The 26,352-nt window shown below is 32.1% G+C and overlaps 10 non-coding genes across 10 annotated transcripts; 8 read left to right on the plus strand and 2 right to left on the minus strand.

Moving 5' to 3' along the window:
* Positions 1-4,921: 4,921 nt before the first annotated feature.
* On the plus strand, positions 4,922-4,994 carry TRNAT-UGU (transfer RNA threonine (anticodon UGU)). The gene has a single exon. It is a non-coding gene; the product is annotated as a tRNA-Thr (tRNA).
* A 2,934-nt stretch (positions 4,995-7,928) lies between these two features.
* Positions 7,929-8,001, plus strand: TRNAT-UGU (transfer RNA threonine (anticodon UGU)). The gene has a single exon. It is a non-coding gene; the product is annotated as a tRNA-Thr (tRNA).
* Positions 8,002-10,936: 2,935 nt separating this feature from the next.
* TRNAT-UGU (transfer RNA threonine (anticodon UGU)) lies at positions 10,937-11,009 on the plus strand. Its single transcript has one exon. It is a non-coding gene; the product is annotated as a tRNA-Thr (tRNA).
* A 2,950-nt stretch (positions 11,010-13,959) lies between these two features.
* TRNAT-UGU (transfer RNA threonine (anticodon UGU)) lies at positions 13,960-14,032 on the plus strand. Its single transcript has one exon. It is a non-coding gene; the product is annotated as a tRNA-Thr (tRNA).
* Positions 14,033-15,311: 1,279 nt separating this feature from the next.
* TRNAS-GGA (transfer RNA serine (anticodon GGA)) lies at positions 15,312-15,398 on the minus strand. The gene has a single exon. It is a non-coding gene; the product is annotated as a tRNA-Ser (tRNA).
* Positions 15,399-16,982: 1,584 nt separating this feature from the next.
* On the plus strand, positions 16,983-17,055 carry TRNAT-UGU (transfer RNA threonine (anticodon UGU)). Its single transcript has one exon. It is a non-coding gene; the product is annotated as a tRNA-Thr (tRNA).
* Positions 17,056-20,006: 2,951 nt separating this feature from the next.
* TRNAT-UGU (transfer RNA threonine (anticodon UGU)) lies at positions 20,007-20,079 on the plus strand. Its single transcript has one exon. It is a non-coding gene; the product is annotated as a tRNA-Thr (tRNA).
* A 2,951-nt stretch (positions 20,080-23,030) lies between these two features.
* On the plus strand, positions 23,031-23,103 carry TRNAT-UGU (transfer RNA threonine (anticodon UGU)). Its single transcript has one exon. It is a non-coding gene; the product is annotated as a tRNA-Thr (tRNA).
* A 1,280-nt stretch (positions 23,104-24,383) lies between these two features.
* On the minus strand, positions 24,384-24,470 carry TRNAS-GGA (transfer RNA serine (anticodon GGA)). Its single transcript has one exon. It is a non-coding gene; the product is annotated as a tRNA-Ser (tRNA).
* A 1,583-nt stretch (positions 24,471-26,053) lies between these two features.
* On the plus strand, positions 26,054-26,126 carry TRNAT-UGU (transfer RNA threonine (anticodon UGU)). The gene has a single exon. It is a non-coding gene; the product is annotated as a tRNA-Thr (tRNA).
* The last annotated feature ends 226 nt before the right edge of the window (positions 26,127-26,352 follow it).

Raw genomic sequence — 26,352 nt, forward strand, 5'->3', positions numbered from 1 at the left:
ACAATGAAGTTTTAGGTTTTTCTCATTAAACAGTTTAATCAGGCTTTAATTATTTATTAAGTGTGAAAAATTTAGGTCCACAAATTGGGGTTCACGGTTCCAAAGGGGGTTCACGGCTAAAAAGAGGTTTACGGCCGTAAAAGGGTTCACGGTCGTGAACCCTTCAAAGTCTGTGAACGCTTCAAGGAGCCGTGAACGCTTCAAGGGGCCGTGAACGCCGATCAGATCCATTTCTTCGATTTAAGCCATGATTCACGGTTGTTTTTCGAATATTTTAGCATGATGGTGATTGAAAAAGGCATACCTACAGGATGAAACAAAAAATTTTACGAAAATAGATGAATCAAAAATCGATGATGAGAGAGAGTACAGGAGTTTGCGGCTGTGAATAGAAAGGAAGAGTAAAAATTGATCTCAGCCAAGGACTCTTCCTTTTATACATGGACCCTACCCGGTCCATCACCTATGGGCTGCAACCCAAGATGCCTTAAGTTCAAGCCCAATACATCAATTCATTTTAAAAATAAAACATTTTGAGGACTATAAAATTAAAAATAAAAATAAAAATAATAAAAATAAAAATAAAATCTAAAAGTTTAAACTAAAATAGAAATAATTTTGTTTGTTGTTTTTCTTTAATTTTTAGCAAAATAAAAATAAAATAAAAATAGAATAAAAATAAAAATAAAATTGAAATGAATTAACCCTAATTTCTCCTTTTCACAACTACAGATAATAATTTTGTGATGAAGGGATCAAAGTTCTTAGACAGCCTTAATCCGTTTATCGGTACCTCCACCTTCATGTCTAGATCTGATTGATCGCCGATATTGTGGTCCACTTAAACACGAAAGATTTGTGATAAATTTGGACAGACTATAAGTGACAAAGTATTTGACCCTATGTTCCTAGATAGAATTCCTAAGGACCATTCATCTTACGACGACCAAGGATATTGTTGTCCACCTAAATTGAGCAACGAGATCTACAGACAACCTAGTGATTGTTCAATTTTAAATGTACTAGAACATGTTTCCCGCATCCTGACATACCCCAATAATCAAGAACTTCCAAAGTAATCCTTACTTTAGGTGAGCAGACAATTATTATGAGAGAAGTCAGATTTAGAATGCATATGTTATACACCCAGGTCGGATCTCTTCCAATGTCGCAAAGGGTGAAACATATGACTAACCAGATTTAGAGGGATTGAGAAGTAGAATGGTGCATATGCTGTGTACCAGGTCGGATGTATTTCAATCACGCAAAGGAGACAACATATGACTAACACACAAGAAAAATTGCATAGATAGAAGATGCAAAGAAATAGCATTGCATATGTTGCAATCCAGGTCGGATGTATTTCAATCACACAGAGGAGGCAACATATGAATAACAAAAAGAAAGCAAGAAAATAATTTCCTACAGACCTACTTTATCGGAATTCCCCAGTCGCCCCATCAATACCAGCATTAAGGACAGAGTTCGTACATCGAGGAAGAGTTAAACCACGGTTCTAGATACAGATTACTTTAGTGTGACCGGTGGATTCTCATGTATACCTCCCTGCTCAATCTACCCAAGCGTCGTATTGTCAGGCCAAATGGAACTATCTAAGTTAAGATTTGTCAAATCTCTAGATTCCTTAAGTTCATCTACACCTAGTCAAGTCCATTTAAATCTTTTGTGCCTACTAGCGCATCGAACACAGAGCCTAGACAATTCAACTTTGGTACGTTACACGGATTCAAATTGCCTGTTATCACATGAATATATCATTTCTGGAGACATATTTGGGCGATACGCCCCAGTGTCTTATTGTCAAGCGTGGTAACCCCAAAACTAAAAGTAGTAGGACTCATTCTCATATTCATAATATAACAACAAAGTAAAAAATCTCGAAATTTTTTGCGAACAGGATCACATTCAAAATAAATCTCCGATGTCAAGTTGATCGGTTAATTCAAAAGAAATGAGAGTTAGCACACGATTTTGTTAGTACCATCCAACCGAATCCAATTTAATTGTTTACTTATTCAATTTCAATGAGTTAATTTTCAATTTCAACCAACCCATTTTCAAAATAAAAAGTAGATGAATAATAATCTTGAGAAAATCTTTCATTTGTCTATCATTATAGACAATCCCATCTATATTATCTATGGAATTCGAACCTGAACTCTATTTACGATTCAATATTTCTATATAATTGGCTCTTCTTATTTCTATTCATTTAGCTATATCGTGTTGTTCTTTTTTTTTTTTACCTTCTCATAGAAAAATTTCACATATTTTCACATCTAGGATTTACATATACAACATCACTTACAACATATATCACTGTCAAGAGGGAATTTCTTGGTACTTGGTTGATTTTTAGTTATTTCGATTCAAAAAATAAATAAACAAGAATTGGGTTGCGCCATATATATGAAAGAGTATACGATAATGATGTATTTGCCGAATCAAATACCATGGTCTATTAATCAAGCATTCTGATTAGTTGATAATTTTACTATTAGTTGGGAATTTTGTGAAAGGTTCCTGTAAAAAGTTTCATTAACGCCTAATTCATGTCGAGTAGACCTTGTTGTTGTGAGAATTCTTAATTCATGAGTTGTAGGGAGGGATTTATGTCACCATAAACAGAGACTAAAGCAAGTGTTGGATTCAAAGATGGTGTTAAAGATTATAAATTGACTTATTATACTCCTGAGTATGAAACCAAGGATACTGATATTTTGGCAGCATTTCGAGTAACTCCTCAACCTGGAGTTCCGCCTGAAGAAGCAGAGGCCGCAGTAGCTGCCGAATCTTCTACTGGTACATGGACAACTGTGTGGACCGATGGACTTACGAGCCTTGATCGTTACAAAGGGCGATGCTATGGAATCGAGCCTGTTCCTGGAGAAGAAAATCAATATATTGCTTATGTAGCTTACCCATTAGACCTTTTTGAAGAAGGTTCTGTTACTAACATGTTTACTTCTATTATAGGTAATATATTTGCGTTCAAAGCCCTGCGTGCTCTACGTCTGGAAGATTTGTGAATCCCTACTGCGTATGTTAAAACTTTTCAAGGTCCGCCTCACGATCCATTTTGCTCCCTCACGACACAATATTTTCTGTACCACACCCATTAGGAATAGAGAATCCATATCAAAGAAAGGTCTAACTGTTGGAATAGTCGTATCCATTGCTATTTGATCTATTGTGGTTAGTAAGATCGATGAATTAGGTGAAGGTACGGAAAGGAAAGAGAGGGATTCGAACCCTCGGTAAGCAAAAGCCTACATAGCAGTTCCAATGCTACGCCTTCAACCCCTCAGCCATCTCTCCTACATAATGATTATGACCCAAAAAACTAAAATCGAGTGAATAGTGAATCATTCTAGATTATTGGGTAGGTACAACCAATCAACTCTAACTATAAAGCGATCAAAATCGAAAATTTTTCATCATAGTAAAAGAAGTATCTTTCCTTCTAGGCTGGGGGGATAAAGATAAAAAAGTTTTCTTACAAAAACTGTTCAAAAAATTCTATTCATGTTTGCAAAAACAAGGTTCTCTTCTTTTTCTGAATTCTCTATTTATATATTTATACTATACCGACCGGATTAAATCAATAAATTAGAAATTCTAATGAATCAACTGAGCGAGGGATTTATATTTTGTAGACTATGGTTAATGGATATCTTTAGATCATGATTCTATTTAGACTACGATTCCATATCATAAGAATTCTCAAATTCCTTTGTAGACCAGTTTTAGAGTTATCAACACAAATCCCTATCTCATCTATCTATTACAAATAGAAATTGATAAACAATTCTTTTATAGTTGATTGTATAGTGTATACCCCTAAGTACACAACACAAAAAAAATAGGCGCTTATTCTATTTTCATCATACAATGATTATTCGATCATTTTTCTTCTTTGTATCCTAATTAAATCAACTGAGGTTATTTTAAGCTGTAACTTCAATCAAATAAGAATAGTTTCTTTCGTTGGTAGACTATTCCAGTAAGATGGAATCGAATCCGATTACCATATTTCTTTCTTAGTTTTATCAATTCCTGTAATGTAAAAATAACAATTTGAATATTGAATTTTTGAATAGAAGAACTATATCTTTTTTTGTTTTTTTAATGAGAATCAATCTGTGTTTATGTTATTTCGTACTGTAGAATTCTTTTGCTTGTGGGATTACTTTCCTGCGAGAAGTAATGAGAACAATGATAGAATGGATTGCTACCTATGCCTAGATCACGGATAAATGGAAAATCTATTGATAAAACCTTTTCAATTGTAGTCAATATCTTATTACGAATAATTCCGACAACTTCAGGAGAAAAAGAGGCATTTACCTATTACAGAGATGGTGCGATTTGACTTTTTTTTATTAATCTCAGTCTTTTTCGAGAAATACACATGATTCGTGATGGGGAAAAAAAGAAAAAAATCTACGCTTGTTGAATGTAAAGTTTGGAAATAGAACAATTCCTTCTGTCGTGTATCCTCGATTAATGCAGCCTCAGATGCTATGTTTCAATTCTCGATTCTATCATTTCTATATCGGCAATTCAATATAGGTGGATACATACGCTATACATCTTCCTCTCTTCCACTCATTTACCCATGAAATTTTGAATACTTGAACGGTCGATTCTTTTCATATTAAAAAAAAGAATATTTAATTGTGATAAAAAAGAAAAATGGAAATTCTATATCGCTAGATTAATCGTTATTTTCTATAATATTTAACAGTTATTTGAAATTCTATATTCTATTCTGTAATATATTAATATTCATTATGAATAGGGAATATGAATAGCTAAGAATTAAAATAGTATAATAGTGAATAGCAAAGATTCTAAGAGTTTATTGAATTCTTATACATGTCGAATTTATTTTATGTAAGCCTGCTTAGCTCAGAGGTTAGAGCATCGCATTTGTAATGCGATGGTCATCGGTTCGATTCCGATAGTCGGCTTTTCTCTATTTATTTTATTCTATGTTTTACATGATTGATAATGCATCTTTGAAATCAAAGAATATTGAAAAAAAATGTTTTCCTCTTTTGGCGAAAGCCCTTGATTTATTATGTGATAGGAATTTCCAACTATCTAACGAAAAGAATCCTTTTCTTTTTCTATATATAGAATATAAAGATCTGGATATTTATCCAACTCATCTCATTATTCTTTAATAGAATAACTAAGTAAATTTCGCTTTATTTAGAATTTAGTTCATTTTTAGTTTAGGTTTATTCTGTAGAATGAAATTTCATCAATAAGAATTAATAATTAAATATAAATAAGAAGAAGGGGTCTTTATGTCGCGTTACCGAGGTCCTCGTTTCAAAAAATCACGCCGCCTGGGGGCTTTACCAGGGCTAACTAATAAAAGGCCCAGAGCTGGAAGTGATCTTAGAAACCAATCGCGTTCCGGGAAAAAATCCCAATATCGAATTCGCCTAGAAGAAATACAAAAATTGCGTTTTCATTATGGTCTTACAGAACGACAATTACTTAAATACGTTCGTATCGCCGGAAAGGCAAAAGGGTCAACAGGTCAGGTTTTACTACAATTACTTGAAATGCGCCTTGATAACATTCTTTTTCGCTTGGGTATGGCTCCGACTATTCCGGGAGCTCGCCAATTAGTTAACCATAGACATATTTTAGTCAATGGTCGTATAGTAGATATACCAAGTTATCGCTGCAAACCCCGAGATACTATTGCGGCGAGGGATGAACAAAAATCTAAAGTTCTAATTCAAAATTCTCTCGATTCATCCCCCCATGAGGAATTGCCAAACCATTTGACTCTTCAACCATTCCAATATAAAGGATTAGTCAATCAAATAATATATAGTAAATGGGTCGGTTTGAAAATAAATGAATTGCTAGTTGTAGAATATTATTCTCGTCAGACTTAAACCTAACAAAAATAAAATCAACACTAATAAGAATAAGGAAGAATAAGGGTTCGACCCATTTTGCTCCCTTTCGGCGAAGTAAATTAACCTAAGGTTAAGATAAATAAGGGTTTGATCCGGATTTTTCTTCCATTTAGGTATCATAGACCGAGAGGGAGATTTTCATTCCTTGTCTACTCTACTCTTTTCTTTACACAGTATTTTCTGTACCACAGCCATTAGGAATAGAGAATCCATATCAAAGAATGGTCTAACTGTTGGAATAGTCATATCCATTGCTATTTGATCTATTGTGGTTAGTAAGATCGATGAATTAGGTTAAGGTACGGAAAGGAAAGAGAGGGATTTGAACCCTCGGTAAGCAAAAGTCTACATAGCAGTTCCAATGCTTCGCCTTCAACCACTCGACCATCTCTCCTACATAATGATTATGACCCAAAAAACTAAAATCGAGTGAATAGTGAAGCATTCTAGATTATTGGGTAGGTACAACCAATCAACTCTAACTATAAAGCGATCAAAATCGAAAATTTTTCATCATAGTAAAAGAAGTATCTTTCCTTCTTGGCTGGGGGATAAAGATAAAATTTTTTTCTTACAAAAACAGTTCAAAAAATTCTATTCATGTTTGCAAAAACAATGTTCTCTTCTTTTTCTGAATTCTCTATTTATATATTTATACTATACCAACCGGATTAAATCAATAAATTAGAAATTCTAATGAATCAAGTGAGCGAGGGATTTATATTTTGTAGACTATGGTTAATGGATATCTTTAGATCATGATTCTATTTAGACTACGATTCCATATCATAAGAATTCTCAAATTCCTTTCTAGACCAGTTTTAGAGTTATCAACACAAATCTCTATCCCATCTATCTATTACAAATAGAAATTGATAAACAATTTTTTTATAGTTGATTGTATAGTGTATACCCCTAAGTACACAACACAGAAAAATAGGCGGTTATTCTATTTTCATCATACAATGATTATTCGATCCTTTTTCTTCTTTGTATCATAATTAAATCAACTGAGGTTATTCTAAGCTGTAACTTCAATCAAATAAGAATAGTTTCTTTCGTTGGTAGACTATTCCAGTAAGATGGAATCGAATCCGATTACCATATTTCTTTCTTAGTTTTTATCAATTCCTGTAATGTAAAAAATAACAATTTGAATATTGAATTTTTGAATAGAAGAACTATATCTTTTTTTGTTTTTTTAATGAGAATCAATCTGTTTTTATGTTATTTCGTACTGTAGAATTCTTTTGCTTGTGGGATTATTTTCCTGCGAGAAGTAATGAGAACAATGATAGAATGGATTGCTACCTATGCCTAGATCGCGGATAAATGGAAATTTTATTGATAAAACCTTTTCAATTGTAGCCAATATCTTATTACGAATAATTCCGACAACTTCAGGAGAAAAAGAGGCATTTACCTATTACAAAGATGGTGCGATTAGACTTTTTTTATTAATCTCAGTCTTTTTCGAGAAATACACATGATTCGTGATGGGGAAAAAAAGAAAAAAATCTACGCTTGTTGAATGTAAAGTTTGGAAATAGAACAATTCCTTCTGTCGTGTATCCTCGATTAATGCAGCCTCAGATGCTATGTTTCAATTCTCGATTCTATCATTTCTATATCGGCAATTCAATATAGGTGGATACATACGCTATACATCTGCCTCTCTTCCACTCATTTACCCATGAAATTTCGAATACTTGAACGGTCGATTCTTTTCATATTAAAAAAAAGAATATTTAATTGTGATAAAAAAGAAAAATGGAAATTCTATATCGCTAGATTAATCGTTATCTTCTATAATATTTAACAGTTATTTGAAATTCTATATTCTATTCTTTAATATATTAATATACATTATGAATAGCTAAGAATTAAAATAGTATAATAGTGAATAGCAAAGATTCTAAGAGTTTATTGAATTCTTATACATGTCGAATTTATGTTATGTGAGCCTGCTTAGCTCAGAGGTTAGAGCATCGCATTTGTAATGTGATGGTCATCGGTTCGATTCCGATAGTCGGCTTTTCTCTATTTATTTTATTCTATGTTTTACATGATTGATAATGCATCTTTGAAATCAAAGAATATTGAAAAAAAAATGTTTTCCTCTTTTGGCGAAAGCCCTTGATTTATTATGTGATAGGAATTTCCAACTATCTAACGAAAAGAATCCTTTTCTTTTTCTATATATAGAATATAAAGATCTGGATATTTATCCAACTCATCTCATTATTCTTTAATAGAATAACTAAGTAAATTTCGCTTTATTTAGAATTTAGTTCATTTTTAGTTTAGGTTTATTCTGTAGAATGAAATTTCATCAATAAGAATTAATAATTAAATATAAATAAGAAGAAGGAGTCTTTATGTCGCGTTACCGAGGTCCTCGTTTCAAAAAAATACGCCGCGTGGGGGCTTTACCGGGGCTAACTAATAAAAGGCCCAGAGCTGGAAGTGATCTTAGAAACCAATCGCGTTCCGGGAAAAAATCCCAATATCGAATTCGCCTAGAAGAAAAACAAAAATTGCGTTTTCATTATGGTCTTACAGAACAACAATTACTTAAATACGTTCGTATCGCCGGAAAGGCAAAAGGGTCAACAGGTCAGGTTTTACTACAGTTACTTGAAATGCGCCTTGATAACATTCTTTTTCGCTTGGGTATGGCTCCGACTATTCCGGGAGCTCGCCAATTAGTTAACCATAGACATATTTTAGTCAATGGTCGTATAGTAGATATACCAAGTTATCGCTGCAAACCCCGAGATACTATTGCGGCGAGGGATGAACAAAAATCTAAAGTTCTAATTCAAAATTCTCTCGATTCATCCCCCCATGAGGAATTGCCAAACCATTTGACTCTTCAACCATTCCAATATAAAGGATTAGTCAATCAAATAATATATAGTAAATGGGTCGGTTTGAAAATAAATGAATTGCTAGTTGTAGAAAATTATTCTCGTCAGACTTAAACCTAACAAAAATAAAATCAACACTAATAAGAATAAGGAAGAATAAGGGTTCGATCCATTTTGCTCCCTTTCGGTGAAGTAAATTAACCTAAGGTTAAGATAAATAAGGGTTTGATCCGGATTTTTCTTCCATTTAGGTATCATAGACCGAGAGGGAGATTTTCATTCCTTGTCTACTCTACTCTTTTCTTTACACAGTATTTTCTGTACCACAGCCATTAGGAATAGAGAATCCATATCAAAGAATGGTCTAACTGTTGGAATAGTCATATCCATTGCTATTTGATCTATTGTGGTTAGTAAGATCGATGAATTAGGTTAAGGTACGGAAAGGAAAGAGAGGGATTTGAACCCTCGGTAAGCAAAAGTCTACATAGCAGTTCCAATGCTTCGCCTTCAACCACTCGACCATCTCTCCTACATAATGATTATGACCCAAAAAACTAAAATCGAGTGAATAGTGAAGCATTCTAGATTATTGGGTAGGTACAACCAATCAACTCTAACTATAAAGCGATCAAAATCGAAAATTTTTCATCATAGTAAAAGAAGTATCTTTCCTTCTTGGCTGGGGGATAAAGATAAAATTTTTTTCTTACAAAAACAGTTCAAAAAATTCTATTCATGTTTGCAAAAACAATGTTCTCTTCTTTTTCTGAATTCTCTATTTATATATTTATACTATACCAACCGGATTAAATCAATAAATTAGAAATTCTAATGAATCAAGTGAGCGAGGGATTTATATTTTGTAGACTATGGTTAATGGATATCTTTAGATCATGATTCTATTTAGACTACGATTCCATATCATAAGAATTCTCAAATTCCTTTCTAGACCAGTTTTAGAGTTATCAACACAAATCTCTATCCCATCTATCTATTACAAATAGAAATTGATAAACAATTTTTTTATAGTTGATTGTATAGTGTATACCCCTAAGTACACAACACAGAAAAATAGGCGGTTATTCTATTTTCATCATACAATGATTATCCGATCCTTTTTCTTCTTTGTATCATAATTAAATCAACTGAGGTTATTCTAAGCTGTAACTTCAATCAAATAAGAATAGTTTCTTTCGTTGGTAGACTATTCCAGTAAGATGGAATCGAATCCGATTACCATATTTCTTTCTTAGTTTTTATCAATTCCTGTAATGTAAAAAATAACAATTTGAATATTGAATTTTTGAATAGAAGAACTATATCTTTTTTTGTTTTTTTAATGAGAATCAATCTGTTTTTATGTTATTTCGTACTGTAGAATTCTTTTGCTTGTGGGATTATTTTCCTGCGAGAAGTAATGAGAACAATGATAGAATGGATTGCTACCTATGCCTAGATCGCGGATAAATGGAAATTTTATTGATAAAACCTTTTCAATTGTAGCCAATATCTTATTACGAATAATTCCGACAACTTCAGGAGAAAAAGAGGCATTTACCTATTACAAAGATGGTGCGATTAGACTTTTTTTATTAATCTCAGTCTTTTTCGAGAAATACACATGATTCGTGATGGGGAAAAAAAGAAAAAAATCTACGCTTGTTGAATGTAAAGTTTGGAAATAGAACAATTCCTTCTGTCGTGTATCCTCGATTAATGCAGCCTCAGATGCTATGTTTCAATTCTCGATTCTATCATTTCTATATCGGCAATTCAATATAGGTGGATACATACGCTATACATCTGCCTCTCTTCCACTCATTTACCCATGAAATTTCGAATACTTGAACGGTCGATTCTTTTCATATTAAAAAAAAGAATATTTAATTGTGATAAAAAAGAAAAATGGAAATTCTATATCGCTAGATTAATCGTTATCTTCTATAATATTTAACAGTTATTTGAAATTCTATATTCTATTCTTTAATATATTAATATACATTATGAATAGCTAAGAATTAAAATAGTATAATAGTGAATAGCAAAGATTCTAAGAGTTTATTGAATTCTTATACATGTCGAATTTATGTTATGTGAGCCTGCTTAGCTCAGAGGTTAGAGCATCGCATTTGTAATGTGATGGTCATCGGTTCGATTCCGATAGTCGGCTTTTCTCTATTTATTTTATTCTATGTTTTACATGATTGATAATGCATCTTTGAAATCAAAGAATATTGAAAAAAAAATGTTTTCCTCTTTTGGCGAAAGCCCTTGATTTATTATGTGATAGGAATTTCCAACTATCTAACGAAAAGAATCCTTTTCTTTTTCTATATATAGAATATAAAGATCTGGATATTTATCCAACTCATCTCATTATTCTTTAATAGAATAACTAAGTAAATTTCGCTTTATTTAGAATTTAGTTCATTTTTAGTTTAGATTTATTCTGTAGAATGAAATTTCATCAATAAGAATTAATAATTAAATATAAATAAGAAGAAGGAGTCTTTATGTCGCGTTACCGAGGTCCTCGTTTCAAAAAAATACGCCGCGTGGGGGCTTTACCGGGGCTAACTAATAAAAGGCCCAGAGCTGGAAGTGATCTTAGAAACCAATCGCGTTCCGGGAAAAAATCCCAATATCGAATTCGCCTAGAAGAAAAACAAAAATTGCGTTTTCATTATGGTCTTACAGAACAACAATTACTTAAATATGTTCGTATCGCCGGAAAGGCAAAAGGGTCAACAGGTCAGGTTTTACTACAGTTACTTGAAATGCGCCTTGATAACATTCTTTTTCGCTTGGGTATGGCTCCGACTATTCCGGGAGCTCGCCAATTAGTTAACCATAGACATATTTTAGTCAATGGTCGTATAGTAGATATACCAAGTTATCGCTGCAAACCCCGAGATACTATTGCGGCGAGGGATGAACAAAAATCTAAAGTTCTAATTCAAAATTCTCTCGATTCATCCCCCCATGAGGAATTGCCAAACCATTTGACTCTTCAACCATTCCAATATAAAGGATTAGTCAATCAAATAATATATAGTAAATGGGTCGGTTTGAAAATAAATGAATTGCAAGTTGTAGAATATTATTCTCGTCAGACTTAAACCTAACAAAAATAAAATCAACACTAATAAGAATAAGGAAGAATAAGGGTTCGACCCATTTTGCTCCCTTTCGGCGAAGTAAATTAACCTAAGGTTAAGATAAATAAGGGTTTGATCCGGATTTTTCTTCCATTTAGGTATCATAGACCGAGAGGGAGATTTTCATTCCTTGTCTACTCTACTCTTTTCTTTACACAGTATTTTCTGTACCACAGCCATTAGGAATAGAGAATCCATATCAAAGAAAGGTCTAACTGTTGGAATAGTCATATCCATTGCTATTTGATCTATTGTGGTTAGTAAGATCGATGAATTAGGTGAAGGTACGAAAAGGAAAGTGAGGGATTTGAACCCTCGGTAAGCAAAAGCCTACATAGCAGTTCCAATGCTACGCCTTCAACCACTCGGCCATCTCTCCTACATAATGATTATGACCCAAAAAACTAAAATCGAGGGAATAGTGAATCATTCTAGATTATTGGGTAGGTACAACCAATCAACTCTAACTATAAAGCGATCAAAATCGAAAATTTTTCATCATAGTAAAAGAAGTATCTTTCCTTCTAGGCTGGGGGGATAAAGATAAAAAAAATTTCTTACAAAAACTGTTCAAAAAATTCTATTCATGTTTGCAAAAACAATGTTCTCTTCTTTTTCTGAATTCTCTATTTATATATTTATACTATACCGACCGGATTAAATCAATAAATTAGAAATTCTAATGAATCAAGTGAGCGAGGGATTTATATTTTGTAGACTATGGTTAATGGATATCTTTAGATCATGATTCTATTTAGACTACGATTCCATATCATAAGAATTCTCAAATTCCTTTCTAGACCAGTTTTAGAGTTATCAATACAAATCCCTATCCCATCTATCTATTACAAATAGAAATTGATAAACAATTTTTTTATAGTTGATTGTATAGTGTATACCCCTAAGTACACAACACAGAAAAATAGGCGGTTATTCTATTTTCATCATACCATGATTATTCGATCCTTTTTCTTCTTTGTATCATAATTAAATCAACTGAGGTTATTCTAAGTTGTAACTTCAATCAAATAAGAATAGTTTCTTTCGTTGGTAGACTATTCCAGTAAGATGGAATCGAATCCGATTACCATATTTCTTTCTTAGTTTTTATCAATTCCTGTAATGTAAAAAATAACAATTTGAATATTGAATTTTTGAATAGAAGAACTATATCTTTTTTTGTTTTTTTAATGAGAATCAATCTGTTTTTATGTTATTTCGTACTGTAGAATTCTTTTGCTTGTGGGATTATTTTCCTGCGAGAAGTAATGAGAACAATGATAGAATGGATTGCTACCTATGCATAGATCGCGGATAAATGAATATTTTATTGATAAAACCTTTTCAATTGTAGCCAATATCTTATTACGAATAATTCCGACAACTTCAGGAGAAAAAGAGGCATTTACCTATTACAGAGATGGTGCGATTAGACTTTTTTTTATTAATCTCAGTCTTTTTCGAGAAATACACATGATTCGTGATGAGGAAAAAAAGAAAAAAATCTACGCTTGTTGAATGTAAAGTTTGGAAATAGAACAATTCCTTCTGTCGTGTATCCTCGATTAATGCAGCCTCAGATGCTATGTTTCAATTCTCGATTCTATCATTTCTGTATCGGCAATTCAATATAGGTGGATACATACGCTATACATCTGCCTCTCTTCCACTCATTTACCCATGAAATTTCGAATACTTGAACGGTCGATTCTTTTCATATTAAAAAAAAGAATATTTAATTGTGATAAAAAAGAAAAATGGAAATTCTATATCGCTAGATTAATCGTTATTTTCTATAATATTTGACAGTTATTTGAAATTCTATATTCTATTCTTTAATATATTAATATTCATTATGAATAGGGAATATGAATAGCTAAGAATTAAAATAGTATAATAGTGAATAGCAAAGATTCTAAGAGTTTATTGAATTCTTATACATGTCGAATTTATGTTATGTGAGCCTGCTTAGCTCAGAGGTTAGAGCCTCGCATTTGTAATGCGATGGTCATCGGTTCGATTCCGATAGTCGGCTTTTCTCTATTTATTTTATTCTATGTTTTACATGATTGATAATGCATCTTTGAAATCAAAGAATATTGAAAAAAAATGTTTTCCTCTTTTGGCGAAAGCCCTTGATTTATTATGTGATAGGAATTTCCAACTATCTAACGAAAAGAATCTTTTTCTTTTTCTATATATAGAATATAAAGATCTGGATATTTATCCAACTCATCTCATTATTCTTTAATAGAATAACTAAGTAAATTTCGCTTTATTTAGAATTTAGTTCATTTTTAGTTTAGGTTTATTCTGTAGAATGAAATTTCATCAATAAGAATTAATAATTAAATATAAATAAGAAGAAGGAGTCTTTATGTCGCGTTACCGAGGTCCTCGTTTCAAAAAAATACGCCGCCTGGGGGCTTTACCAGGGCTAACTAATAAAAGGCCCAGAGCTGGAAGTGATCTTAGAAACCAATCGCGTTCCGGGAAAAAATCCCAATATCGAATTCGCCTAGAAGAAAAACAAAAATTGCGTTTTCATTATGGTCTTACAGAACGACAATTACTTAAATACGTTCGTATCGCCGGAAAGGCAAAATGGTCAACAGGTCAGGTTTTACTACAATTACTTGAAATGCGCCTTGATAACATTCTTTTTCGCTTGGATATGGCTCTGACTATTCCGGGAGCTCGCCAATTAGTTAACCATAGACATATTTTAGTCAATGGTCGTATAGTAGATATACCAAGTTATCGCTGCAAACCCCGAGATACTATTGCGGCGAGGGATGAACAAAAATCTAAAGTTCTAATTCAAAATTCTCTCGATTCATCCCCCCATGAGGAATTGCCAAACCATTTGACTCTTCAACCATTCCAATATAAAGGATTAGTCAATCAAATAATATATAGTAAATGGGTCAGTTTGAAAATAAATGAATTGCTAGTTGTAGAATATTATTCTCGTCAGACTTAAACCTAACAAAAATAAAATCAACACTAATAAGAATAAGGAAGAATAAGGGTTCGACCCATTTTGCTCCCTTTCGGCGAAGTAAATTAACCTAAGGTTAAGATAAATAAGGGTTTGATCCGGATTTTTCTTCCATTTAGGTATCATAGACCGAGAGGGAGATTTTCATTCCTTGTCTACTCTACTCTTTTCTTTACACAGTATTTTCTGTACCACAGCCATTAGGAATAGAGAATCCATATCAAAGAAAGGTCTAACTGTTGGAATAGTCATATCCATTGCTATTTAATCTATTGTGGTTAGTAAGATCGATGAATTAGGTGAAGGTACGGAAAGGAAAGAGAGGGATTTGAACCCTCGGTAAGCGAAATCCTACATAGCAATTCCAATGCTACGCCTTCAACCACTCGGCCATCTCTCCTACATAATGATTATGACCCAAAAAACTAAAATCGAGTGAATAGTGAATCATTCTAGATTATTGGGTAGGTACAACCAATCAACTCTAACTATAAAGCGATCAAAATCGAAAATTTTTCATCATAGTAAAAGAAGTATCTTTCCTTCTAGGCTGGTGGGATAAAGATAAAAAAATTTTCTTACAAAAACTGTTCAAAAATTTCTATTCATGTTTGCAAAAACAATGTTCTCTTCTTTTTCTGAATTCTCTATTTATATATTTATACTATACCGACCGGATTAAATCAATAAATTAGAAATTCTAATGAATCAAGTGAGCGAGTGATTTATATTTTGTAGACTATGGTTAATGGATATCTTTAGATCATGATTCTATTTAGACTACGATTCCATATCATAAGAATTCTCAAATTCCATTCTAGACCAGTTTTAGAGTTATCAACACAAATCCCTATCCCATCTATCTATTACAAATAGAAATTGATAAACAATTTTTTTTATAGTTGATTGTATAGTGTATACCCCTAAGTACACAACACAGAAAAATAGGCGGTTATTCTATTTTCATCATACAATGATTATTCGATCCTTTTTCTTCTTTGTATCATAATTAAATCAACTGAGGTTATTCTAAGCTGTAACTTCAATCAAATAAGAATAGTTTCTTTCGTTGGTAGACTATTCCAGTAAGATGGAATCGAATCCGATTACCATATTTCTTTCTTAGTTTTTATCAATTCCTGTAATGTAAAAAATAACAATTTGAATATTGAATTTTTGAATAGAAGAACTATATCTTTTTTTGTTTTTTTAATGAGAATCAATCTGTTTTTATGTTATTTCATATTGTAGAATTCTTTTGCTTGTGGGATTATTTTCCTGCGAGAAGTAATGAGAACAATGATAGAATGGATTGCTACCTATGCCTAGATCGCGGATAAATGGAAATTTTATTGATAAAACCTTTTCAATTGTAGCCAATATCTTATTACGAATAATTCCGACAACTTCAGGAGAAAAAAGGCATTTACCTATTACAGAGATGGTGCGATTAGACTTTTTTTTTTATTAATCTCAGTCTTTTTCGAGAAATACACATGATTCGTGATGGGGAAAAAAAGAAAAAAATCTACGCTTGTTGAAGTAAAGTTTGGAAATAGAACAATTCCTTCTGTCGTGTATCCTCGATTAATGCAGCCTCAGATGCTATGTTTCAATTCTCGATTCTATCATTTCTGTATCGGCAATTCAATATAGGTGGATACATACGCTATACATCTGTCTCTCTTCCACTCATTTACCCATGAAATTTCGAATACTTGAACGGTCGATTCTTTTCATATTAAAAAAAAGAATATTTAATTGTGATAAAAAAGAAAAATGGAAATTCTATATCGCTAGATTAATCGTTATCTTCTATAATATTTAATAGTTATTTGAAATTCTATATTCTATTCTTTAATATATTAATATTCATTATGAATAGGGAATATGAATAGCTAAGAATTAAAATAGTATAATAGTGAATAGCAAAGATTCTAAGAGTTTATTGAATTCTTATACATGTCGAATTTATGTTATGTGAGCCTGCTTAGCTCAGAGGTTAGAGCATCGCATTTGTAATGCGATGGTCATCGGTTCGATTCCGATAGTCGGCTTTTCTCTATTTATTTTATTCTATGTTTTACATGATTGATAATGCATCTTTGAAATCAAAGAATATTGAAAAAAAATGTTTTCCTCTTTTGGCGAAAGCCCTTCATTTATTATGTGATAGGAATTTCCAACTATCTAACGAAAAGAATCCTTTTCTTTTTCTATATATAGAATATAAAGATCTGGATATTTATCCAACTCATCTCGTTATTCTTTAATAGAATAACTAAGTAAATTTCGCTTTATTTTGAATTTAGTTCATTTTTAGTTTAGGTTTATTCTGTAGAATGAAATTTCGTCAATAAGAATTAATAATTAAATATAAATAAGAAGAAGGAGTCTTTATGTCGCGTTACCGAGGTCATCGTTTCAAAAAAATACGCCGCCTGGGGGCTTTACCAGGGCTAACTAATAAAAGGCCCAGAGCTGGAAGTGATCTTAGAAACCAATCGCGTTCCGGGAAAAAATCCCAATATCGAATTCGCCTAGAAGAAAAACAAAAATTGCGTTTTCATTATGGTCTTACAGAACGACAATTACTTAAATACGTTCGTATCGCCGGAAAGGCAAAAGGGTCAACAGGTCAGGTTTTACTACAATTACTTGAAATGCGCCTTGATAACATTCTTTTTCGCTTGGGTATGGCTCTGACTATTCCGGGAGCTCGCCAATTAGTTAACCATAGACATATTTTAGTCAATGGTCGTATAGTAGATATACCAAGTTATCGCTGCAAACCCCGAGATACTATTGCGGCGAGGGATGAACAAAAATCTAAAGTTCTAATTCAAAATTCTCTCGATTCATCCCCCCATGAGGAATTGCCAAACCATTTGACTCTTCAACCATTCCAATATAAAGGATTAGTCAATCAAATAATATATAGTAAATGGGTCGGTTTGAAAATAAATGAATTGCTAGTTGTAGAATATTATTCTCGTCAGACTTAAACCTAACAAAAATAAAATCAACACTAATAAGAATAAGGAAGAATAAGGGTTCGACCCATTTTGCTCCCTTTCGGCGAAGTAAATTAACCTAAGGTTAAGATAAATAAGGGTTTGATCCGGATTTTTCTTCCATTTAGGTATCATAGACCGAGACGGAGATTTTCATTCCTTGTCTACTCTACTCTTTTCTTTACACAGTATTTTCTGTACCACAGCCATTAGGAATAGAGAATCCATATCAAAGAAAGGTCTAACTGTTGGAATAGTCATATCCATTGCTATTTAATCTATTGTGGTTAGTAAGATCGATGAATTAGGTGAAGGTACGGAAAGGAAAGAGAGGGATTTGAACCTCGGTAAGCAAAATCCTACATAGCAGTTCCAATGCTACGCCTTCAACCACTCGGCCATCTCTCCTACATAATGATTATGACCCAAAAAACTAAAATCGAGTGAATAGTGAATCATTCTAGATTATTGGGTAGGTACAACCAATCAACTCTAACTATAAAGCGATCAAAATCGAAAATTTTTCATCATAGTAAAAGAAGTATCTTTCCTTCTAGGCTGGGGGGATAAAGATAAAAAAAATTTCTTACAAAAACTGTTCAAAAATTTCTATTCATGTTTGCAAAAACAATGTTCTCTTCTTTTTCTGAATTCTCTATTTATATATTTATTACTATACCGACCGGATTAAATCAATAAATTAGAAATTCTAATGAATCAAGTGAGCGAGGGATTTATATTTTGTAGACTATGGTTAATGGATATCTTTAGATCATGATTCTATTTAGACTACGATTCCATATCATAAGAATTCTCAAATTCCATTCTAGTCCAGTTTTAGAGTTATCAACACAAATCCCTATCCCATCTATCTATTACAAATAGAAATTGATAAACAATTTTTTTTATAGTTGATTGTATAGTGTATACCCCTAAGTACACAACACAGAAAAATAGGCGGTTATTCTATTTTCATCATACAATGATTATTCAATCCTTTTTCTTCTTTGTATCATAATTAAATCAACTGAGGTTATTCTAAGCTGTAACTTCAATCAAATAAGAATAGTTTCTTTCGTTGGTAGACTATTCCAGTAAGATGGAATCGAATCCGATTACCATATTTCTTTCTTAGTTTTTATCAATTCCTGTAATGTAAAAAATAACAATTTGAATATTGAATTTTTGAATAGAAGAACTATATCTTTTTTTGTTTTTTTAATGAGAATCAATCTGTTTTTATGTTATTTCATATTGTAGAATTCTTTTGCTTGTGGGATTATTTTCCTGCGAGAAGTAATGAGAACAATGATAGAATGGATTGCTACCTATGCCTAGATCGCGGATAAATGGAAATTTTATTGATAAAACCTTTTCAATTGTAGCCAATATCTTATTACGAATAATTCCGACAACTTCAGGAGAAAAAAGGCATTTACCTATTACAGAGATGGTGCGATTAGACTTTTTTTTTTATTAATCTCAGTCTTTTTCGAGAAATACACATGATTCGTGATGGGGAAAAAAAGAAAAAAATCTACGCTTGTTGAAGGTAAAGTTTGGAAATAGAACAATTCCTTCTGTCATGTATCCTCGATTAATGCAGCCTCAGATGCTATGTTTCAATTCTCGATTCTATCATTTCTGTATCGGCAATTCAATATAGGTGGATACATACGCTATACATCTGCCTCTCTTCCACTCATTTACCCATGAAATTTCGAATACTTGAACGGTCGATTCTTTTCATATTAAAAAAAAGAATATTTAATTGTGATAAAAAAGAAAAATGGAAATTCTATATCGCTAGATTAATCGTTATCTTCTATAATATTTAACAGTTATTTGAAATTCTATATTCTATTCTTTAATATATTAATATTCATTATGAATAGGGAATATGAATAGCTAAGAATTAAAATAGTATAATAGTGAATAGCAAAGATTCTAAGAGTTTATTGAATTCTTATACATGTCGAATTTATGTTATGTGAGCCTGCTTAGCTCAGAGGTTAGAGCATCGCATTTGTAATGCGATGGTCATCGGTTCGATTCCGATAGTCGGCTTTTCTCTATTTATTTTATTCTATGTTTTACATGATTGATAATGCATCTTTGAAATCAAAGAATATTGAAAAAAAATGTTTTCCTCTTTTGGCGAAAGCCCTTCATTTATTATGTGATAGGAATTTCCAACTATCTAACGAAAAGAATCCTTTTCTTTTTCTATATATAGAATATAAAGATCTGGATATTTATCCAACTCATCTCGTTATTCTTTAATAGAATAACTAAGTAAATTTCGCTTTATTTAGAATTTAGTTCATTTTTAGTTTAGGTTTATTCTGTAGAATGAAATTTCGTCAATAAGAATTAATAATTAAATATAAATAAGAAGAAGGAGTCTTTATGTCGCGTTACCGAGGTCATCGTTTCAAAAAAATACGCCGCCTGGGGGCTTTACCAGGGCTAACTAATAAAAGGCCCAGAGCTGGAAGTGATCTTAGAAACCAATCGCGTTCCGGGAAAAAATCCCAATATCGAATTCGCCTAGAAGAAAAACAAAAATTGTGTTTTCATTATGGTCTTACAGAACGACAATTACTTAAATACGTTCGTATCGCCGGAAAGGCAAAAGGGTCAACAGGTCAGGTTTTACTACAATTACTTGAAATGCGCCTTGATAACATTCTTTTTCGCTTGGGTATGGCTCCGACTATTCTGGGAGCTCGCCAATTAGTTAACCATAGACATATTTTAGTCAATGGTCGTATAGTAGATATACCAAGTTATCGCTGCAAACCCCGAGATACTATTGCGGCGAGGGATGAACAAAAATCTAAAGTTCTAATTCAAAATTCTCTCGATTCATCCCCCCATGAGGAATTGCCAAACCATTTGACTCTTCAACCATTCCAATATAAAGGATTAGTCAATCAAATAATATATAGTAAATGGGTCGGTTTGAAAATAAATGAATTGCTAGTTGTAGAATATTATTCTCGTCAGACTTAAACCTAACAAAAATAAAATCAACACTAATAAGAATAAGGAAGAATAAGGGTTCGACCCATTTTGCTCCCTTTCGGCGAAGTAAATTAACCTAAGGTTAAGATAAATAAGGGTTTGATCCGGATTTTTCTTCCATTTAGGTATCATAGACCGAGACGGAGATTTTCATTCCTTGTCTACTCTACTCTTTTCTTTACACAGTATTTTCTGTACCACAGCCATTAGGAATAGAGAATCCATATCAAAGAAAGGTCTAACTGTTGGAATAGTCATATCCATTGCTATTTAATCTATTGTGGTTAGTAAGATCGATGAATTAGGTGAAGGTACGGAAAGGAAAGAGAGGGATTTGAACCTCGGTAAGCAAAATCCTACATAGCAGTTCCAATGCTACGCCTTCAACCACTCGGCCATCTCTCCTACATAATGATTATGACCCAAAAAACTAAAATCGAGTGAATAGTGAATCATTCTAGATTATTGGGTAGGTACAACCAATCAACTCTAACTATAAAGCGATCAAAATCGAAAATTTTTCATCATAGTAAAAGAAGTATCTTTCCTTCTAGGCTGGGGGGATAAAGATAAAAAAAATTTCTTACAAAAACTGTTCAAAAATTTCTATTCATGTTTGCAAAAACAATGTTCTCTTCTTTTTCTGAATTCTCTATTTATATATTTATTACTATACCGACCGGATTAAATCAATAAATTAGAAATTCTAATGAATCAAGTGAGCGAGGGATTTATATTTTGTAGACTATGGTTAATGGATATCTTTAGATCATGATTCTATTTAGACTACGATTCCATATCATAAGAATTCTCAAATTCCATTCTAGTCCAGTTTTAGAGTTATCAACACAAATCCCTATCCCATCTATCTATTACAAATAGAAATTGATAAACAATTTTTTTTATAGTTGATTGTATAGTGTATACCCCTAAGTACACAACACAGAAAAATAGGCGGTTATTCTATTTTCATCATACAATGATTATTCGATCCTTTTTCTTCTTTGTATCATAATTAAATCAACTGAGGTTATTCTAAGCTGTAACTTCAATCAAATAAGAATAGTTTCTTTCGTTGGTAGACTATTCCAGTAAGATGGAATCGAATCCGATTACCATATTTCTTTCTTAGTTTTTATCAATTCCTGTAATGTAAAAAATAACAATTTGAATATTGAATTTTTGAATAGAAGAACTATATCTTTTTTTGTTTTTTTAATGAGAATCAATCTGTTTTTATGTTATTTCATATTGTAGAATTCTTTTGCTTGTGGGATTATTTTCCTGCGAGAAGTAATGAGAACAATGATAGAATGGATTGCTACCTATGCCTAGATCGCGGATAAATGGAAATTTTATTGATAAAACCTTTTCAATTGTAGCCAATATCTTATTACGAATAATTCCGACAACTTCAGGAGAAAAAAGGCATTTACCTATTACAGAGATGGTGCGATTAGACTTTTTTTTTATTAATCTCAGTCTTTTTCGAGAAATACACATGATTCGTGATGGGGAAAAAAAGAAAAAAATCTACGCTTGTTGAAGGTAAAGTTTGGAAATAGAACAATTCCTTCTGTCATGTATCCTCGATTAATGCAGCCTCAGATGCTATGTTTCAATTCTCGATTCTATCATTTCTGTATCGGCAATTCAATATAGGTGGATACATACGCTATACATCTGCCTCTCTTCCACTCATTTACCCATGAAATTTCGAATACTTGAACGGTCGATTCTTTTCATATTAAAAAAAAGAATATTTAATTGTGATAAAAAAGAAAAATGGAAATTCTATATCGCTAGATTAATCGTTATCTTCTATAATATTTAACAGTTATTTGAAATTCTATATTCTTATTCTTTAATATATTAATATTCATTATGAATAGGGAATATGAATAGCTAAGAATTAAAATAGTATAATAGTGAATAGCAAAGATTCTAAGAGTTTATTGAATTCTTATACATGTCGAATTTATGTTATGTGAGCCTGCTTAGCTCAGAGGTTAGAGCATCGCATTTGTAATGCGATGGTCATCGGTTCGATTCCGATAGTCGGCTTTTCTCTATTTATTTTATTCTATGTTTTACATGATTGATAATGCATCTTTGAAATCAAAGAATATTGAAAAAAAATGTTTTCCTCTTTTGGCGAAAGCCCTTCATTTATTATGTGATAGGAATTTCCAACTATCTAACGAAAAGAATCCTTTTCTTTTTCTATATATAGAATATAAAGATCTGGATATTTATCCAACTCATCTCGTTATTCTTTAATAGAATAACTAAGTAAATTTCGCTTTATTTAGAATTTAGTTCATTTTTAGTTTAGGTTTATTCTGTAGAATGAAATTTCGTCAATAAGAATTAATAATTAAATATAAATAAGAAGAAGAAGTCTTTATGTCGCGTTACCGAGGTCATCGTTTCAAAAAAATACGCCGCCTGGGGGCTTTACCAGGGCTAACTAATAAAAGGCCCAGAGCTGGAAGTGATCTTAGAAACCAATCGTGTTCCGGGAAAAAATCCCAATATCGAATTCGCCTAGAAGAAAAACAAAAATTGCGTTTTCATTATGGTCTTACAGAACGACAATTACTTAAATACGTTCGTATCGCCGGAAAGGCAAAAGGGTCAATAGGTCAGGTTTTACTACAATTACTTGAAATGCGCCTTGATAACATTCTTTTTCGCTTGGGTATGGCTCCGACTATTCCGGGAGCTCGCCAATTAGTTAACCATAGACATATTTTAGTCAATGGTCGTATAGTAGATATACCAAGTTATCGCTGCAAATCCCGAGATACTACTGCGGCGAGGGATGAACAAAAATCTAAAGTTCTAATTCAAAATTCTCTCGATTCATCCCCCCATGAGGAATTGCCAAACCATTTGACTCTTCAACCATTCCAATATAAAGGATTAGTCAATCAAATAATATATAGTAAATGGGTCGGTTTGAAAATAAATGAATTGCTAGTTGTAGAATATTATTCTCGTCAGACTTAAACCTAACAAAAATAAAATCAACACTAATAAGAATAAGGAAGAATAAGGGTTCGACCCATTTTGCTCCCTTTCGGCGAAGTAAATTAACCTAAGGTTAAGATAAATAAGGGTTTGATTCGGATTTTTCTTCCATTTAGGTATCATAGACCGAGAGGGAGATTTTCATTCCTTGTCTACTCTACTCTTTTCTTTACACAGTATTTTCTGTACCACAGCCATTAGGAATAGAGAATCCATATCAAAGAAAGGTCTAACTGTTGGAATAGTCATATCCATTGCTATTTAATCTATTTGTGGTTAGTAAGATCGATGAATTAGGTGAAGGTACGAAAAGGAAAGAGAGGGATTTGAACCCTCGGTAAGCAAAATCCTACATAGCAGTTCCAATGCTACGCCTTCAACCACTCGGCCATCTCTCCTACATAATGATTATGACCCAAAAAACTAAAATCGAGTGAATAGTGAATCATTCTAGATTATTGGGTAGGTACAACCAATCAACTCTAACTATAAAGAGATCAAAATCGAAAATTTTTCATCATAGTAAAAGAAGTATCTTTCCTTCTAGGCTGGGGGGATAAAGATAAAATTTTTTTCTTACAAAAACTGTTCAAAAATTTCTATTCATGTTTGCAAAAACAATGTTCTCTTCTTTTTCTGAATTCTCTATTTATATATTTATACTATACCGACCTGATTAAATCAATAAATTAGAAATTCTAATGAATCAAGTGAGCGAGGGATTTATATTTTGTAGACTATGGTTAATGGATATCTTTAGATCATGATTCTATTTAGACTACGATTCCATATCATCAGAATTCTCAAATTCCATTCTAGACCAGTTTTAGAGTTATCAACACAAATCCCTATCCCATCTATCTATTACAAATAGAAATTGATAAACAATTTTTTTATAGTTGATTGTATAGTGTATACCCCTAAGTACACAACACAGAAAAATAGGCGGTTATTCTATTTTCATCATACAATGATTATTCGATCCTTTTTCTTCTTTGTATCATAATTAAATCAACTGAGGTTATTCTAAGCTGTAACTTCAATCAAATAAGAATAGTTTCTTTCGTTGGTAGACTATTCCAGTAAGATGGAATCGAATCCGATTACCATATTTCTTTCTTAGTTTTTATCAATTCCTGTAATGTAAAAAATAACAATTTGAATATTGAATTTTTGAATAGAAGAACTATATCTTTTTTTGTTTTTTTAATGAGAATCAATCTGTTTTTATGTTATTTCATACTGTAGAATTCTTTTGCTTGTGGGATTATTTTCCTGCGAGAAGTAATGAGAACAATGATAGAATGGATTGCTACCTATGCCTAGATTGCGGATAAATGGAAATTTTATTGATAAAACCTTTTCAATTGTAGCCAATATCTTATTACGAATAATTCCGACAACTTTAGGAGAAAAAGAGGCATTTACCTATTACAGAGATGGTGCGATTAGACTTTTTTTTATTAATCTCAGTCTTTTTCGAGAAATACACATGATTCGTGATGGGGATAAAAAGAAAAAAATCTACGCTTGTTGAAGGTAAAGTTTGGAAATAGAACAATTCCTTCTGTCGTGTATCCTCTTTTAATGCAGCCTCAGATGCTATGTTTCAATTCTCGATTCTATCATTTCTGTATCGGCAATTCAATATAGGTGGATACATACGCTATACATCTGCCTCTCTTCCACTCATTTACCCATGAAATTTCGAATACTTGAACGGTCGATTCTTTTCATATTAAAAAAAAGAATATTTAATTGTGATAAAAAAGAAAAATGGAAATTCTATATCGCTAGATTAATCGTTATCTTCTATAGTATTTAACAGTTATTTGAAATTCTATATTCTATTCTTTAATATATTAATATTCATTATGAATAGGGAATATGAATAGCTAAGAATTAAAATAGTATAATAGTGAATAGCAAAGATTCTAAGAGTTTATTGAATTCTTATACATGTCGAATTTATGTTATGTGAGCCTGCTTAGCTCAGAGGTTAGAGCATCGTATTTGTAATGCGATGGTCATTGGTTCGATTCCGATAGTCGGCTTTTCTCTATTTATTTTATTCTATGTTTTACATGATTGATAATGCATCTTTGAAATCAAAGAATATTGAAAAAAAATGTTTTCCTCTTTTGGCGAAAGCCCTTCATTTATTATGTGATAGGAATTTCCAACTATCTAACGAAAAGAATCCTTTTCTTTTTCTATATATAGAATATAAAGATCTGGATATTTATCCAACTCATCTGATTATTCTTTAATAGAATAACT

The sequence above is a fragment of the Lactuca virosa genome, chromosome 3 (assembly GCF_052849685.1).
Source record: "Lactuca virosa cultivar CGN04683 chromosome 3, Lactuca_virosa_CGN04683_v6, whole genome shotgun sequence".
Taxonomy (NCBI): Eukaryota; Viridiplantae; Streptophyta; class Magnoliopsida; order Asterales; family Asteraceae; genus Lactuca; species Lactuca virosa.